The sequence below is a fragment of the Lagenorhynchus albirostris genome, chromosome 11, assembly GCF_949774975.1.
Source record: "Lagenorhynchus albirostris chromosome 11, mLagAlb1.1, whole genome shotgun sequence".
Taxonomy (NCBI): Eukaryota; Metazoa; Chordata; class Mammalia; order Artiodactyla; family Delphinidae; genus Lagenorhynchus; species Lagenorhynchus albirostris.
Genome location: NC_083105.1, coordinates 56,823,202 through 56,840,549, shown reverse-complemented (window position 1 = coordinate 56,840,549; position 17,348 = coordinate 56,823,202). Strand labels below are relative to the sequence as shown.

At 39.2% G+C, this 17,348-nt stretch overlaps 1 long non-coding RNA gene across 2 annotated transcripts in view; it reads right to left on the bottom strand.

Moving 5' to 3' along the window:
- Window positions 1-17,348, bottom strand: part of LOC132528919 (uncharacterized) — an 88,006-nt gene that overhangs the window by 69,351 nt on the left and 1,307 nt on the right. For both annotated transcript variants that reach the window (XR_009543337.1, XR_009543336.1), the window contains exon 2: window positions 2,069-2,173. This is a non-coding gene — a long non-coding RNA (uncharacterized LOC132528919). The remainder of the gene's footprint in view (window positions 1-2,068; window positions 2,174-17,348) is intronic.

Genomic DNA, 17,348 nt, shown 5'->3' with positions numbered 1-17,348 from the left:
AGAACTTTCTACATGGAAAATCCGAGCATTTCTGCTTAACCAAGTTATCTATTTATATAGAAGTGCATGCATCTTTACAAAAAGGTTAATATCTAGTCCTGACATCTGTAGTATATGTTCTTCCAGAGGGCCAGATTTTATAATTCTGTGCCAACTAACATTAGATTTCTCAATTCATTCTTTCTATGCCCTGCAAATAAAGGTATTCTATCACAACAGGGTGTCTCACTCAGTGGGGCATTTAATTACTCTTCTAGTTGGAGGATTAACATCTAGTTCCCTTGCAGGGCCCTTTCCAAACAGGGACTTGTGTGACCACGTTTCCATTGAAGTATGAACAGAGAAAGCCTTGGTGCTCAGAAGAATGTGGTCACTGGGAAATAATGCATCTGGGCCAAGAGATGAAATATCAGTGAAAATGCATCCAATTTGAAAACTTCCATGCCATTTTATGACTTCCTAGTCTCTTTTGGTCTGGAATGATCTCTTTTTCACCTAGAAAACTGTTAAGCATCCAATCCTGTAACTGTTAAGCATCTAATCCTGTAAGTCCCAGTCCCAATGTCTTTTCCTCTGCAATGCTTTCTTTGACTCCTCTTGACAGAGCTAGGTTTTCTGACCTCTGGTTCTCTTGTTATATTGTATATAATACTGTAATCTAATTAATCTAATCCTGTAAGTCCCAGTCCCAATGTCTTTTCCTCTGCAATGCTTTCTTTGACTCCTCTTGACAGAGCTAGGTTTTCTGACCTCTGGTTCTCTTGTTATATTGTATATAATACCCTTATTGTAAAGCAATTACGATTATGTAATTTAATATTCCCAGATTTTAGTACAATGACTTACATATTGAATGTACTTAGGACATGTTTATTAAAGGATGAATGGACGAAAGAGTAGGTGAATAACTGTACAAATGAGCAGATAATTAAGTCATTAATGGTCATGGAAAATAAAAGATAAGAAAAACAAGTGCACAGAAGATATGTACTCTAAGAGATTAGATGTCTTTTAGTCTGCGGTGATTAGAGACAGCTCTGGGGAGATTAGATTTAAATTGGGCCTTAAAGGATGAGTGTGATTTTGCTAGTCTAGTGAACAATACTATCATTCATAAAAATGCTTTCAGAAACATAGAAAGTGCCGTAAGCTGCAAATACTGCATTCATACTTATTATAGAACATTGAGTGTACTGAACCACTTGCAACTGATACTCCAGAGAATATTTATAATTAAAAAGAAAACCTTAAAACACAGTAGAAGTAAACTAAAAATTTAGGCAGATGACAAAGCTACCTAAAGCATCTTTTTAATATTAATAAACTTACATACTAATGAATATTTTCAGGAGTTAAAAAGAAGTCCTAAATAGTTTTTCTTCTTTTCCTTTTTTTCTTTCTTTGCGGTACACAGGCCTCTCACTGTTGTGGCCTCTCCTGTTGCGGAGCACAGGCTCCGGACGTGCAGGCTCAGCGGCCGTGGCTCACGGGCCCAGCCGCTCCACGGCATGTGGGATCCTCCCGGACCGGGGCACGAACCCGTGTCCCCTGCATCGGCAGGGGGACTCTCAACCACTGCGCCACCAGGGAAGCCCAGTTTTTCTTTTTTAATTTTAGTTTTTGATAAGGTAATTATTTGATTTTGCAATTTTTTTGTCTATAATAATATCTGCACTGTGGTCCACTCAGGACTGAAATTAATTTGAAGAGATATGGTTGGAATCTAAAAAACGTGACACCCTGAACCAGTTACTGAGCTTTTAAAGGCAAGTCTGTTTGGAAACTCTTGCCTCCAGTGGCGTGGAAAGTGTTCTTACCATTTTGAACACCTGAAGAGAAGCAAATGGAAAAGAGGTGCTCTTGTGCCTTTTTAAATGGGGGAAAGCCATTGTTTCCCCCAGTGTTTTATCCAGAATACTCTGATTTCAGATAATTTGGCACTTCACTGTCGATTGTACTTAAGTAATATTGTTAATTTTGCTTGTTAAAAACATTTGTTAAAATCACATGTACATTCAGAAAAAAAGCCTTGCAAACGAAGATAAGTAAATAATTTAAAATGTGGTACCTTCAAATGCCGTGTGGTTCTCTTCCATCATCTCTTTGAGTTTCTTTATTTGCAAAATACCTTCATAATTCTTCATTTCCAAAACTCAGAATTATGCAATAGGTCCTGGAGAGGAAAGAAAGATACATCGCTTGCATTAGCACCTATGTATTCTAATTGTTACTTCTAAGCACATACTTAGAAAAAAACCAGAAACAGACATAGAGTCAGACATAAAGGCTAGGTTCAGATTAGAGCAATTGTCCAGTTAATACCATATTTATTTGGAAGACTGGCTCCCAAATCTCAAAGCTGTCAGATTTAACTAACAGCCATTTTATTAACATTTTCAAGAACATTCATCTGCATACATGATGGACCTGCTGTGTGTCTGGTTTTGGAATAAGCTGACCTGAGCAAGTGACGTTGGTGTGGTGTAAATGGCAGTCTTCCTCCCCGGTCCGTCTTTAAATGTAATGCCTAAGTTTGCGGAACACCTGGCTTCCGCTGGGTAATTCATTCTTATGGTTTCCATGACTGAAGCAAGTAGTCTGGAAGGACAGCTTCCAACATATTTAAATAATTTCACTACTGAAAATTTTGCAGTGAACCTTAGGCTGGAACTGACTACCCCATTAAGTGGGCAGAAACTGGGTTGGCTTATCCAATCTCTAAGTTGGGGTTTCATGTTTGAAATGCCATTCAGAAAGGACACCGTGCATTTTACTATATTGTCTAAAATTAACTAGACATGTCAAGGGTAAAATGAGGGACATTTGAAAAATCGGAACTTTTACCATTGTATGTACTCTACCATAGATATGGGTTTATTAGTCAAAGCAAAGCAGCCAAAGCAATCTTTTTTCTTTTGGCCACTGCCCCATGAGTGTACTGAACTACTTGTAATTACTACTGTAATTACTGTAAGTAACTACTGTAATACTTGCAGAATCCTAGTTCCCCGATTAGGGATGGAACCCGCACCCTCAGCAGTGAAAGCACAGAGCCATAAGCACTGGACTGCCAGGGAACTCCCAGCAGTCAATCATTTTGGCCTCAGTATGGTAGAGATGGATATTACAGATATTGTTTTTGAACAGTGCCAATCAACTATTTGAGTCATGGTCTTTGGTTTTTTTTTAAGATACTAATTGTTGCACATTATCTGTGTTCTAAGTGCTGTATCAAGTGCTTTACATAGATTATATCTCATTTAATCCTCTCTATAAAATCTCCATTTTATAGATGAGTAAACTCAGGCTTAAGTAACCTGTCCAAGGCCACACAGCTGGTAAGTGGGGATATTGAGATATGAGCCCAGGCAATTTGGTTCTAGAATTTGCGTTCACTTGTACCTTGTATTTATTTACCCTGTAGGGACATTATCAAAGTTAACTACTATAATGATGTAGTTTAACTGCTAGATATAAGGCTTAGTAGAGAGTTTGGTTGGGTGAGTTTTTCGGCACTTACCACATCGGGACACCTGGCATTCAAAGATCCGTTCCTATCTGTATAGGCTTAGCAACTGATTCATATCAGCTCAAGAGAGCTGAGTTTATCAACCAGAAGTACCATTTAATAGTTTCCAGTGGGTGGTTATTTCCTTCCGGTGGCAAGGATGATCAGAGGTTTATAGTGTGGGCATTAGGGTCAGTCAGTCTTGGATTTAAGTTAAGGTCCACCACTTACTAGCTGTGTAACCTTGCATGATTCTATAAGCCTTGGTTTCCCCACCTATAAAATGAAGATAATAGTTCTGTTTCATGAAATTGTCATGACAATTCATAGGAAGTGCTTTTTATGGGACTAGAGTCAGTCAATAAGCAGCAGTTATTATTAATGAAGATCATGTGAACATGATCTATTTCTGTTATCCTAATATCTGGAAAATCATATGACTAATCAGTAGGTAGTTTGATGAACACCAAATGTTATAAAATGAAGCTGCTATTTAGTTTTGCTTTTTCTATTATTATAGAATATTTTATTCAAGCTTAGAAAAGTATTTGTCCATTGCTGTGTTTACTATGTCAGTTACTGTAACACTCACATCTGCCAGAATCAGTTTCTCTTCTTTAAACAGTTCTGGGTAAACACAAATACATTCCTAAGCTTCAACTCTATTTTTACAAAATTTCTGTTGAAACAAACTGCCTCATGAAAGGAATACTATATTTCTTCAATTCTTAGATGTCATGTATAGTAAAATGTCACCATGGATTAAAGAATAGTTTTAAGAGAAAAAAAAGAAATGATTTATTAAGTGCACACTATTTTAAAAAAACAAACAGAAACTAGCTTACATTAACCTATACTATTACATACTAATTTCTTCCTAAATCTCATAAAGTATGAATCTTGACCTTCACATTCATTCTAAAATTTCTTCTACATCACTTCTGGCCATCAGCAGTTAGGCATAATCTTATGGCGACACACTGTTTTTGTTTTTTTATAACACTTGTTCATGAGCTCTAGCTTGTTAGCACTTCTGGGATTTACAATATAATTTCAAGCCATATTTAAAGCATACAGGGGTTCATGCTACATTTTCCATTTGGTTTAACTCATAGTTTGCTTTTGTTCCCCTTTATTTGAATGAACTGTCCCTAAAGTTAAATAGCTTCTGTTGAAAGTCAGCCGAAAGCTTTTGCCCAAAAGGTATTTGATCCCTTACGTTGCTTAAATTTCTTACACAAAACTCTCCTAGATTTGGAAATCCTATGATCCAGTCCAGGGGTTGGCAAACTACCATTCACAGGTCAGACCTGACCCAACAAACGTTCTTATAAATAAAATTTTATTGGAACACAATCATGTCCATTGGTTTCTATATTGCCTCGGCTGCTTTCACACTACAATAGCAGAGTTGAGTAGTCAACACAGAGTCTACATGGCCTGCAAAGCCAGATATTTACTATCTGGCTCTTTGTAGGAATGTTTGTGGACCCGTGACCTAGTCCAGGAGATTCAGTAACTACTGAATGCCTCACACATACTCATTACCTCCTCCTCTCCATCATTATCATCATGAACAAAATAGCTAAGAGGTATTACTGTGCATCCGTCACTATACTGAGCTCCCAACATGAATTGTTTTGTTTAGTACTCACTGAACACCCTTTATTTTCCAGATGAGGAAATTAAGGCTTAGGAGGTAAATTATCCACGTACACATAGGTAGTAAGAGGTGAAACCAGAATATACAGCATTATAAACATGATGGGACAGAAGTAAATTAGCGAGGAAATATACGGTGACTTAAAGGACCTGGAACAGGTGGCTGAACAAGGGTAGAAGTGGGTGGTCTAAGAAAATACTAAGCAATGTTTCAAGCAAAGTCAAGCTTACTAGAGTAACAAGAGAACATGAACCTGAAAATAAACTATTTTCCATTCAGGAAAGTCCCTAGTTTCTTTACACCTTCTGGTTACGTTGTTATACACCTCTATTAAAATGTAAGCTCCAGGGCTTCCCTGGTGTCGCAGTGGTTGACAGTCGGCCTGCCGATGCAGGGGACGCGGGTTCGCGCCCGGGTCCGGGAAGATCCCACGTGCCGCGGAGTGGCTGGGCCCGTGAGCCATGGCCACTAAGCCTGCGTGTCTGGAGCCTGTGCTCCACAATGGGAGAGGCCACAACAGTGAGAGGCCCGCGTACCGCAAAAAAAAAAAAAAAAAAAAATCTTGCCTATAAATTCATATTATAAAGTCCCCTAACCCAAAGCTATTTGTTAAGAAAAGTGTAGATATTCGCTTCTGGGTGAGTTATTAGGAAATCTACTTAATGCACTGTCAATAAAGAGTTAAATTTGAAGCTGTTTTGTTTTAAATGAATGAAGCGATTATTAAACTCAGAGCTTTGTCTTCATTTTGCAGTGCAGCATGTGCATTAGAAAACAAACATAACTCTAGGTGGTTAAGGCTAGGTATTTCTATTTTCAAAGGAAAAGAAAATGGGTTTTACAATCAGATATACACACTCTCACATTGTATAAATAAAATGCTTACTGACTATGTGTGAAAAGAGGGAGCACTTATTTAATAAGTCTGAAAATGTACAGTGGGTGATATAGAATGCATATAAAATTAAACCAAGCAGGTACATTAATCACTGCCACCAGGACAAATGGATTCAAGAAACAAACATTTATTTAAATGACCTACGGCAGGATGGAGGAAAATGGCAGAAGATAAAAAGCACTGGGAAAAGTTTATAGGTTTTTCACTCACCAAATACCTCAGAAGTTAGGGGAGAAACAGTGGGAAATGAGCAGACCTATTTGGCCTTCTTTCTGACAGAGATGGAGAAAAGGGGTTAGAAGGGTGGCCATCTTCTTAATGACCTAATTGTAAATCCATTTGTTTTAGATGGCTAATCTGTTTTTGTTGTGTCAGTATAGATGGCTTGTATAATTGCTGGCCCTGTGGCTCTGGAGAGATCAGATGGCACATTGTAAATTGGAAGGTAGCCAGGTCTTGCCCAATACAGAGCTGGTTAAAACCCTTGATGACATAAGTGCCTGATAAATAAAATATACCTCGTCAGTTAAAGCTTAGCTTGATAATTAGATTGGAGAACAGGTTGTTTCATGTTTGAAATCCTCCAAGCTCTGAGATACTCAGAGTTGAATCAAACTCAAGAACAAATTCTAGTAAGTTTGGGTAAAGTCTGGTTTTTTCGCTTTCAAAGAATTACCTTTTAAAGTGGCTTAATAAAGAGGCCTGTCGTCTGTCTGTTATCTGAGAATTATCTGAAAAATGTGGCTTTGATAAATTAAGTGTAAATGAGTCATAAATGCATCATAAATTGTGGGATTAGTTTTCTCATGAAAGATTGTCAGACTCCAGAACTGAAGATGAAAAAAAATTTTGGCAATTACTGCCCTTGCCTTGGGGTTTCTAAAATAGTTTTATGATAGTCTGTCTCCCACTTGCCCTTTCTTCTCATGGGACTTGTGTACCTAAGAAGTGTTAGGGGCCTCTAGTAGGGCTGTAAAAGGACAGAGACCCTACTTAAATCAGCATTAAAGGGGACAACAAGACATCCACTTTCACCTTCTTTAAAATAGTATATAAAATTCTCATAAGTTAATCCCCCTCCCCACCCTAAAGCTCTTTACCCTATCCCTGAGTGGGGTGGTTAGGAGAGAGAAAAAAAAAAAAACCCTAAAAGTAAAACGCAAATTATGTTAATATGGATGGTGTCCTTCACAGCCAGAAGCATATAACCTCAGCAACCAATCATGTCTTTAGGTATTTCACCTCCATGCAGTTATCTTCAAGCCCCCTCCCCCGACCCTGAGTCACTATTTGATATCACAGGACCCTCACATCGTTGCTTCACCGTTGTGTTTACTGGTGTCTGGGTGAAGCTGGAAGCAGCAGTATGTATATTTCTGAAAATCGCTGTTCACTTGCCCCTCATTTGTGTTACACTGATTCCACACCAAGGACTGTTTTTCCCACCAGGACCTCAGAAAGGAGACAAAAGAATCTATAACAGATCCCTGCTCTGCCCTGCCAGTTGGTCCTCAGCACTGCATAAAGATCACATGTGCCCTACCAAATGCTCCACATCACTGTTACCCATCAAAAGCGCCACTTTGCTGATGTCTTAATCCACTTCCACAAACTTCATTCTCAACAGATCAACTCACTTCCTGTTCACATATTCCTATCTGCTCACTTTTCCCTTTGCTTCCCTCATCTTCTTTCCCCCATCTCTCACATCATTTGCTCCATCACTCTTATGCTCCATCCCTCCATTTTTAGTGACACATATAACCTATTGATGGGAGGAGCTTTATGAATACTACTTAGGGAAGAGGCTTTGGGAGAAGACCAAGTATATCTTCTTACCAAACTTGAAGGTTTCCCTTTACATTTCCCGTGTCCTTTCACTGATCAGAAGGAGCCAAATGGGCACCTGTAGCTCTATTATTGGGTCCTCAGGTCTCAGAAGATCCCATCAACCCAACCAGGTCTATCTCTTCTCTCAGGTGAAGGATTTTAGGAGTAAAATCTCTGTTTTACCATGGAAACAGAGAGATTTGCTCCCCTGTACAAGAGGGACAGAATGAGGAGCAACAATGCCATGGAAACAGAGAGATTTGCTCCCCTGTACAAGAGGGACAGAATGAGGAGCAACAATGCCATGGAAACAAGAATTGATTGTCATTGGCAAGAAAATAAGTAGCAACAGAAGTGGTTTTAAGGGAGGACATAGTTGGACAAATCCAAGGGAGAATCCCTGAGACATAAAAGGTCAGGTAAGGGGTCTGACATAAATTCAATTGCAGAAGTAATGACTGACTTTCATAACCTGGTTATAGTTATCCTCCTCATTAAGACAAAACCCTGAGGGAAATGCTCTGCAGTCCTGTTTACATGGTGGTTTCATGTTTAGGTGGATTTCTTGGATCCTGGTGTTTATTGTCTATCAACAGAGATTCCCAAACAGATAGGAGCTTCCTACAGGGAGAGAGCAAGACTGGTGGTCAATCTCGACTCCCCTTCTGATCTCTTCTACCTCCCATCAGTCAACAGATCTTTTAAATTCTACTTCTGCCAGCCCCTCCTGTTCAGCCTAATGCAATATCCTTCTGCCTGGTCTCTATGACTTGGGTCCCTCCACTCTGTTGAATGCACACCACTCCCAGATTGGCTTTCTTTAATTTGTGGGACATAACTGTCTGCTATGTGCCTGACATTGGAGTCCTCAGGCAACTTGGTCTCATTTTATATTTTCTGCCTTGGTTTCTACTTCTTCAGTATTTAGACATTATGCTATGAAAAATTATAATTTTTCTATCTTTGAATGACCTTATACAACATGAGACTGTGGGATACCTGAAAGCACGAAATATATTTTACCCATTTTTTCAGCATTATCTTTACATCTCTTAGCAGTAGTTCTTAGCAAATGCATTGTAATATTTATTTATGATATATAGGAAACCTCTGTTTATTTGGTGAAGGAATTAGAGTTGTGGGAAATGGATTATCCCACTCTTCCCTAACCCACATAAACCAGTGGAATAAAGCATTCTTAATACCAGGCACTTAAGTAAAGAGAAGAGGATGGGAAAAGGAGAAAGGAGTGAACCTCCCAGGTAGTGGATATCTCCCACCCCTGGTCGCCAAACTAGATGCTTTCAAGATTAAGGCAGTTACCTTTGGGAGTAAAATGGTTGGCATGGAAAAAAATTAATGACTCCTCCAGATAATGACTTGAAAACAACTGGGTCTAGTTCATTTGAAGAAGAAATTCAGAAGGACTACATTCAGTCTCAGGGCATTTACTGAAAAAATAAGACATATACCACAGCAATTCTATTCTTTGTCTTGAAACTGAGCAGGACCCTGTGGGGGTCTTCCTGGGGGCAGACCTCCCCATGTCCCCTGCATCTTGTTTGCAAAAAAGCTTTAGCCTCCTGGGCCTTCCCCAAGTTCCAAAGAGAAAATTTAATCAGAGAAGTGAGAAAATGCAGAAACAAAGGAAAGCAGTCAAGAAAGACAAAATAATAATAGTTTAGTCATAAAACGAAGTCAGGGCCCTCTAATTCCTCCTCAAGGACTAAAAATAGTATCCTGAGCCATATCCTTCAGTTGTTTTGCAGATACTAAAACCCTTACCAGGTGGAGGAAGTTAACTGCATGCTGACCACCAGCATGTAGACCCCAGACTGGTTGGAACCAGAACGTTGATGATTGAGATTCCTGAAACAGCATGCTGTTACCACACCATCAACCAATCAGAGAACTGAGCACGAGCTGGTCATGCACCTCACAGCCCCTCTCCCTTACACTGTCTTAAAAAACGCTTTCTTGAAAGCCATTGGAGAATTTGGGTCTTTTGAGCATGAGCTGCCTGTTCTCCTTGCTTGGACTTGCAATAAACACTGTACTTTGCTTCACCACAACCTGGTGTCAGTAGACTGGCTTTACTGTGTGTCAGGTGAGTGGACCTGAGTTTGGTTTGGTAACAGTATGGGAATTTGCCCTGTTGACAACTTCCTGTTGGCATGTGGGATCTTCCTGGACCGAGGCACGAACCCGTGTCCCCTGCATCGGCAGGCGGACTCTCAACCACTGCGCCACCAGGGAAGCACTGATGTACAGCTTTTTATTTATGTAAAATAAAAAGTTTTAGAGTATGCGAAACTTCTGATTTTTGGCTTTAAAAATAAATACCAGGAATTCCTGCTGAAACAGGAAACTCTGGTTTTGAAGTGTACAGAGCCTGAAACTGTAGTCCAAAGCAGTACAATCAGGTCTTTTTGAGAAACTCCCAGGGCTGTTTTGGAAAGAGGAGGGTCAGCAGGGGAAGCTTGGGCACAGACCAGCAAGGCTTGCTGGCTGCTGTCCCAGGCTGACTGCAGTTCCCTCCATGTGGCTGTGCAGTCATGGTGTAGCTGTAGGATGTCAGTCGGTCTGAAGATAGTGACGAAGCCTGAACTTCAACAAACCGCTTGGCACTGCAGACAACATCACCTACAGAATTTTAGTAAATATACCTAGGTTGTTTGTCTTCATTGCCTCTTACATTTTTATACATCGATAAAGTATGCCTCTTCTATTTTGTTGCTAGTAATTGTTAACATCCAGTCTATGTACTTGACACTACATTAAATGAATAATTTACAGTCAAATGCCACACTGAATAGACCACATGATTAGTGGTTACATTTCCCTGACATAAAAATTGCAGAATTTTTTTCAAAAGGTGTATTTGGTATTAAGAGACATTAGATAAATATTACCCCATCAGAGAAGATGGTTCATTGGTGAACATATATATATGCTTATTATCTTGGGAATGCTGTGCTCTTTGTTAATTTTCACTGTGAAGTATTTCAGGTGGTTTAAATGGTGGCACTGAGAATAAAGCAGTGGGCACTGAACAGATGGATTGAATTAAGAACCGGTTTAATGCCAAGTTCACTCACGTCTGAATGGTGAAAGGAGGTATTCATTTAAAAGTCTTGTTATTACCTTCTCTTGAGAAAAACCCTGTGATTTTTTTTCTCTCCTTCTTCTTTCCTTTTTGACACCAAAAATCCATTTCAATAACTGTGATATATATATTTTAAATGATTCGGAGAAAATGTAAAATAAAATCACTACCTGAATAGCACATAAAGAGTTGGAAAAGATTTTAAATGGATAGTAAGTTTGCCTTAGTAAAAATGAGCAATGTCTATTAAGTTTGGAATCTAATAAAATATTATGAAAACTAGTTTTGAGGCACACACAGTGAGTTTTTAGGTGTAATTTATTTAATCTTAATGAACTATCATTTCTACTTTTAGGAGAAACTATTTTGAAGTCACAATGAAGTATCTAAGCATCAAATGACTATTGAAAAATAAAAGGTTAATTGTAAATAAATCAGAAACGTATGTTCTAATTCTCCCTTAAAATGTATATACAGCTTTGTAAATTAAAATAAAATGTTCTTCACAAATATGATTTATATCAAGCCAAACCTCAAATATGTGAAAAGTAGTTCAAGCTATTTGACAAACTTTGAATTGAACTGGACAAACTGAAAATTAAATGTATATTACAAAGAAAAGAACTGGCATATCTGTTTGCACAGGAAGAATGAATGTAGTCTGTGCACTGCTCTCGGGTCAGAAGATTTTGGTTCTGATATTGTCTAAGCAAGTTAGTCTCATGTCTGTTCATCTATACACTCGGTGGAGGAGGTGATCTCTGGATCTCTTTCAGCTGGAAATTTCTGAAATACTGGGGAACAAATGAGATAACATATATGGAAAGAATCCACAAAACATAAAGCATAAGACTACTGCTTAAAAGTATACATTGTGTGTTTCTTAGCAACATTTTAATTTCCTTAAGCACAGAAGTCATTTAGTTTGTACCTAGCAGTATTTAGGATAGGGAAATCAACAAATACCTAATTAATGAATGATTACTTAATGAATAAATATGTTCCCTTCAAAATAAAAATAACTGCATAACTATACAGTCATATATAAGTATTACATATATACACATATATATTAGCAGCTTTTGTATCTGAAATGACTTCTGAGGTTATTATTTATGTAGGTGTAGATGAAAAAGTTGAAACCAAGAAGGACCATGTAGGGGCCTTCCTGGCGACAGGCCCCTCTGTGTCCCCGGTTATTGTTGACTGAGAAAAGAGGTTATGGAAATACACTGTGCCCTCCTAGACCCTCCATGTGGAACAAAGAACAGGGCCTAGCAGTTAATGTTTGGGGAAGTAAAGAATACAGAAACAAAGGGCAGTCAGGTAGGAGAGGAGCCATAACTTAAACAATGAATCAGTCACAAGGACCCCCAGTTCTGTTTCAAAGGTAAAGCTAAGTCTGACATACATTCCTAAGTTGTTTTGTAGAGCCTAAAACCCCCAACAGGTGGAGGAAGTTAACTGCATGCTCACTACCATCACGGAGCCCCCAGACTGATTGAAACCAGAAAGTTGATAATGTTGACACCTGAAATACCACACTGTTACCTCACCACCACCCAGTTAGAAGGACGTCCACAAGTTGATCACACACCCCGTGAACCCCTCCCCATCACACTGCCTTTAAAAACCCTTCTGCATCTTGGCAGTACCTCTCTGGCTGCCCAGAGTGAGTGCTGCCCCTATAATGGCCGTGTGGCAAAACAAATGCTGAATGCTGTTTTTATTTTTCATCTATTTTGTAAAAGTGAAAATCCTCTCCAGATTTCTTTCAGTTAGTGAAAACAGATACTAATGTAGGTCTTTCATAAAGGCAAAGTGACGTGAAATGAACTTTTGAAAAGCGGGGGATACCTATATAAGGTGATGTATATTGTTATGGACTGAATGTTTGTGTCCCCCCCAAATTCATATGTTGAAGTCCCAACACCCAATACAATGGTATTTGAAGGAAGGGTCTTTAGGAGATTATTAGGTTTAATGAAGTCATGAGGGTGGGACCGCCACAATGGGATTAGTGTCCTTATAAGAAGAGAGAGACCAGAGCCGGCTCTTTCTGCCATATGAGGACACAGTGAGAAGGTAGTCATCTTCAAGCCAGAAAGAGGGGGCTCACCAGGAACCAAACCAGCTAGCACCTTGATCTTGAACTTCCCAGCCAACCAGAATTGTAAGAAAGAAATATCTGTTGTTTAAGCCAAAAAAAACAAAAAGCCCCCAAAACAAAAAAAAAACACCCTTCTCGCAAAACAACTGGGAAGCTCAGGTCTTTTGAGTACAAGCTACACATTCTCCTTGCTGGGCTCTACAGTAAATGCTGTACCTTCCTTCACCACAACCTGGTGTCAGTAGATTGGCTTTGCTGCGCCTCTAGTGAGCAGACCCAAGTTTGGTTTGGTATCAAAGCCAATGGATCGAGGACCACCAACATTCTAAAACACAAATGTGCCTTCTTAATTTTCTTCCTTTTGTTGGACAGAATACCAAGCGTTGAGTCTGTGCTGCCCTGGAAATAACACTACGATTTGATCTTGATTCATTCATTACCTGCTTCAGAATGGAAGTGAAGCTAATTTTCTTAAAGTTTCTCCTCATATCATCACACTAGACTCTCTCACTCCAGAGGGCACCACGTGCTCATAAGCCTAGAAAATCTCCTTAAAAACTTTACCAGACCAACAAACACTATTTCTAAGCATAATTAGTTGTTTAAAAAACTGCCCACCCACAAACTGTTAGTGTCAGAGATGTTCTACTCTTCCTCTGCATCTTCATGCAATCAAAAACAGGACCCTTTACTAACCTATAATTCTGAGCTCAGATCTCTCCACTGTTTGAGGGCATGACATGTCTTTGGCAGAAAAAAGAGAAAGACTTCCCACTTTGAATGAAATTTGCCATATAATAAGCTACTTTCTTCCTTGCTGGTATCCTTCCCTGACATCAATACCCATGAACTAGATTTCAACTCTTGTTGTCTTAGGCCTTTTTAAAATATTTATTTTATTATTTATTTATTTATTTAATTTATTTTTGGCTGCGTCGGGTCTTAGTTGTGGCCAGTGGGATCTCTGTTGAGGCATGCGGGGGGGTCTTTCATTGCTGGGCGCTGGGCTCTTGGTTGTGGTGCATGGGTTTCTCCCTAGTTGTGGTGTGTGGGTTTTTTTTCTCTTCTCTGGTTGTGGTGCGTGGGTTCCAGAGCACGTGGGCTCTGTAGTTTGTGGCACGCAGGCTCTCTAGTTGAGGCCTGCAACCTCAGTAGCTGTGGTGTGTGGGCTTAGTTGCCCCGTGGCATGTGGGATCTTAGTTCCCCAACCAGGGATGGAACCCGTGTTGCCTGCATTGTAATGCAGATTCTTCACCACCGGACCACCAGGGAAGTTCCTGTCTTAGGCTTTTGATCCCTGATGCCTGACTTATTCTCCCCTCCCATCTGCTTAGCCCGGACTCTTTTGAGAACCAGTGCAAACTAACTCCAGCTTTTTCTTGGTCCCAAGTTCAAACCCTGCCTCAATTTGACTGACAATACTCCACATATATTCTCCAATTGTTACACTCTCTGCCAATAGATGCATCACTGAATAAAATATAGCAACATTTAAATCAAGAAACTGGCTCATACAGATATGATCCTTTTCAAATTTTGGAGAAATATGAATTCTTAGAACTAGAAAGTTTCTTAAGGACAGTCTGGTGCCCTAGTTTTCAATCTTCATTCCACAAAACCATAAAGTTGCAGAGCTAGTTCAAGGACTCTAATTGTTTGATTCAAAACAAGTTTTTCCAACTATATGAATTTGTAAATTATTAAAAATAAAGCTCTCCCCAAATATGTCAGATATTTAAGTTTTAAACATATTGGGGACCACCAGTTTTCAATTTCCTCATGACGGACTTCACAATAAGTAAGTGTCAAAAGTTTGTACTAAGTCATATTTATGCTAATAAAATGCTGCTCTTATTTATACAGTGTTCACATAAGTTTGCAGGAAAGGTTCCATCTGAAAAACAAACAAAAACCTCAAAAAAGTCTAAGCTAATCTACTTCCCATCTGAAATAAGAATCCCTTCTAAAATATCTGGGACAGATATCGTTCCAGCCTCTGCTTGAATCCTAGGAATGTGAACTCCATACTCTACAGCTCTGCCTATTTCATTGTTTCAATGTTTACATTGAGTGGACATCAGTTTCCCCATCACTTCTCACCACTGGTTCAGGTTCCGTCCTAGTGAAAACATAGAACCATTATAAATCCTCTTCTATGTGGCAGCTCTTTGAATATTTCCTGTCATTTCTATATTGGGACATCAGTAAAGTCTCAGATAAAAAGGAAAACTAGATGCTTGGTGAGTAGGTGGGTGCATGGTTAATTTAAAATGGAGGCAAGGGTAGAAGAATGCTGGGAAATGTTAAAAGTGGACCCAATTTCAAGGGCCATGCCTCTTCTTAATGTTCATTACAGCATTGCTTCTAGTAGCAAAACAGGTGGCCGTAACATAAATGTGTGAGGTTAAGTAAATAACAGTAGGGTTGTACTGGAATATCATGTACCATTAAAAATGAAACAGTAGAAGAATAATGTCATGGAAAGATGATAGTCTTGTGTTGGTGAGGAAAGATAAAGCAGGTTGTGTATTTTTATACTTTATATGTATTTTAAATTAATCATACACACATATATTAAAAAGAGACTAGAAGGATATTAACCAAACTACTTAAAGGGTTTATCTGAGACGGTGAGGACGGCAAGTGGTTTTTATATCTTTCTTTATACATTTTTGCATTTTTACTTTTTAACAAAAGTGTATCTCTTTGATAATAATAAAATGGAATAAAGGAACGTTTTCTCTTCTCCTTTTCTGAGGGCGATAAGAAAGGCTTAATTCCCTTCATTGTCGGAAAATACTGGTTTTCACAGTTCTGCCATACTTATTCAACTGCCAGTCAAATAAAGAAATATTTGGCTCAATACATAACTATGAAAGTCTTGAGTTGGGTGCTAACTGAGGATACAAGCTTCATAGAGAGCTGGCTGAACCTGAGGTAGAACTCCCTTCCCCTGACATGCATGGGTGCTCTTCAAATCTCCAGTTCAGATACCTGGCTGTGTTCTTCCTGCTGAGTCTTGCACATGTTGGGCGCACCTAATCCACGAACCATTCTTAGCTTCCAAATGTGTTTCTTTCTTTTTGTAAGCCTGGACACTGCAGGGAGGTCTCCATTGAGATAGTCTGTATCTCTGCATACTGGTCACTCATTAATTCAACTCCGGCTATTTGTTATAGTCGTGAATTCAGAGCAAACATTTTGTAAATGGCAAGTGCGTTCATTGCCTCTGGTGGCCCAATGAACCTAAAGTACCAACTGGAAGTCCAGCCCTCTGTGCCAGACTCTAGTTGCAAGAGGGATGACACGAAAGAAGGTCAAGCCTGGGAAGCACTGTTGTGTGTTTGGCAGGCACATGCTCCTCTAGGAATAACTTACAATCACTCTGCTATTGGGCCACAGTGTTGACAGCCTAAGTGGGGCTACTTTTGAGTGACACACAAGCTTCTGCTAGACGGATACAAATGAGCACTAAAATACCATACCATATAATCTATCCAATTCCTTAACAATCCCCTGCCTCCCAAACCCTGAGACACAAACAGGGCAAATGTGTCCAACCGACTGTGATGTCCAAGTCATTTAGTAAGCTGAAAGAAAACACAATGCAGCATCTCACAGTATGAATATAAAATTACTATAAAAGCTCTGAAAGGGAAAATAATTATGAAAATTGCTGCAGCACAGAGTAGCTAAACCAGATATGCAGGGACCATAAATATTGTAGAGCAAACATTTTAACATTTAAATATGACTTGAATCTTGATGGGTCTGAAAAGGGTTATATGTGGCAAAGTATATTTGAGTGTGTCTTAGTTAAAAATCATTATGTAAAAGTCAGGAACCCCAGAATCTTCAATCATTAAACCTTTAAGCCTATTGAATTAACAGGTTTTTGTTGTTGCTGGTTTTTAAATCACTCAGTGGTTACCTATCAGAATTCCCAAACACTCTGGCTCACTGTGAAGTCTTTACACCAATTAATTTTGATCAAGGTGTAAAATTTACTTTGGCTACAAGTGAGTATACACATTGCCACAGTGATGCAGTTGGATGAATGTGGAATTGAGAGGTTTATGTATTCATCTGTAGAGGAGGGTACATATCAGTGGGGTTGAAAGTAGGAGGACCAGCATGGGGGCTAGCCTGGGCCAAATCTAGAGGACTTGTTTATTGGAGCACGCAAGAAGAAAACTCAGCCTCTCAAGTACATAAGGGTGAGGTCAAGGCAAG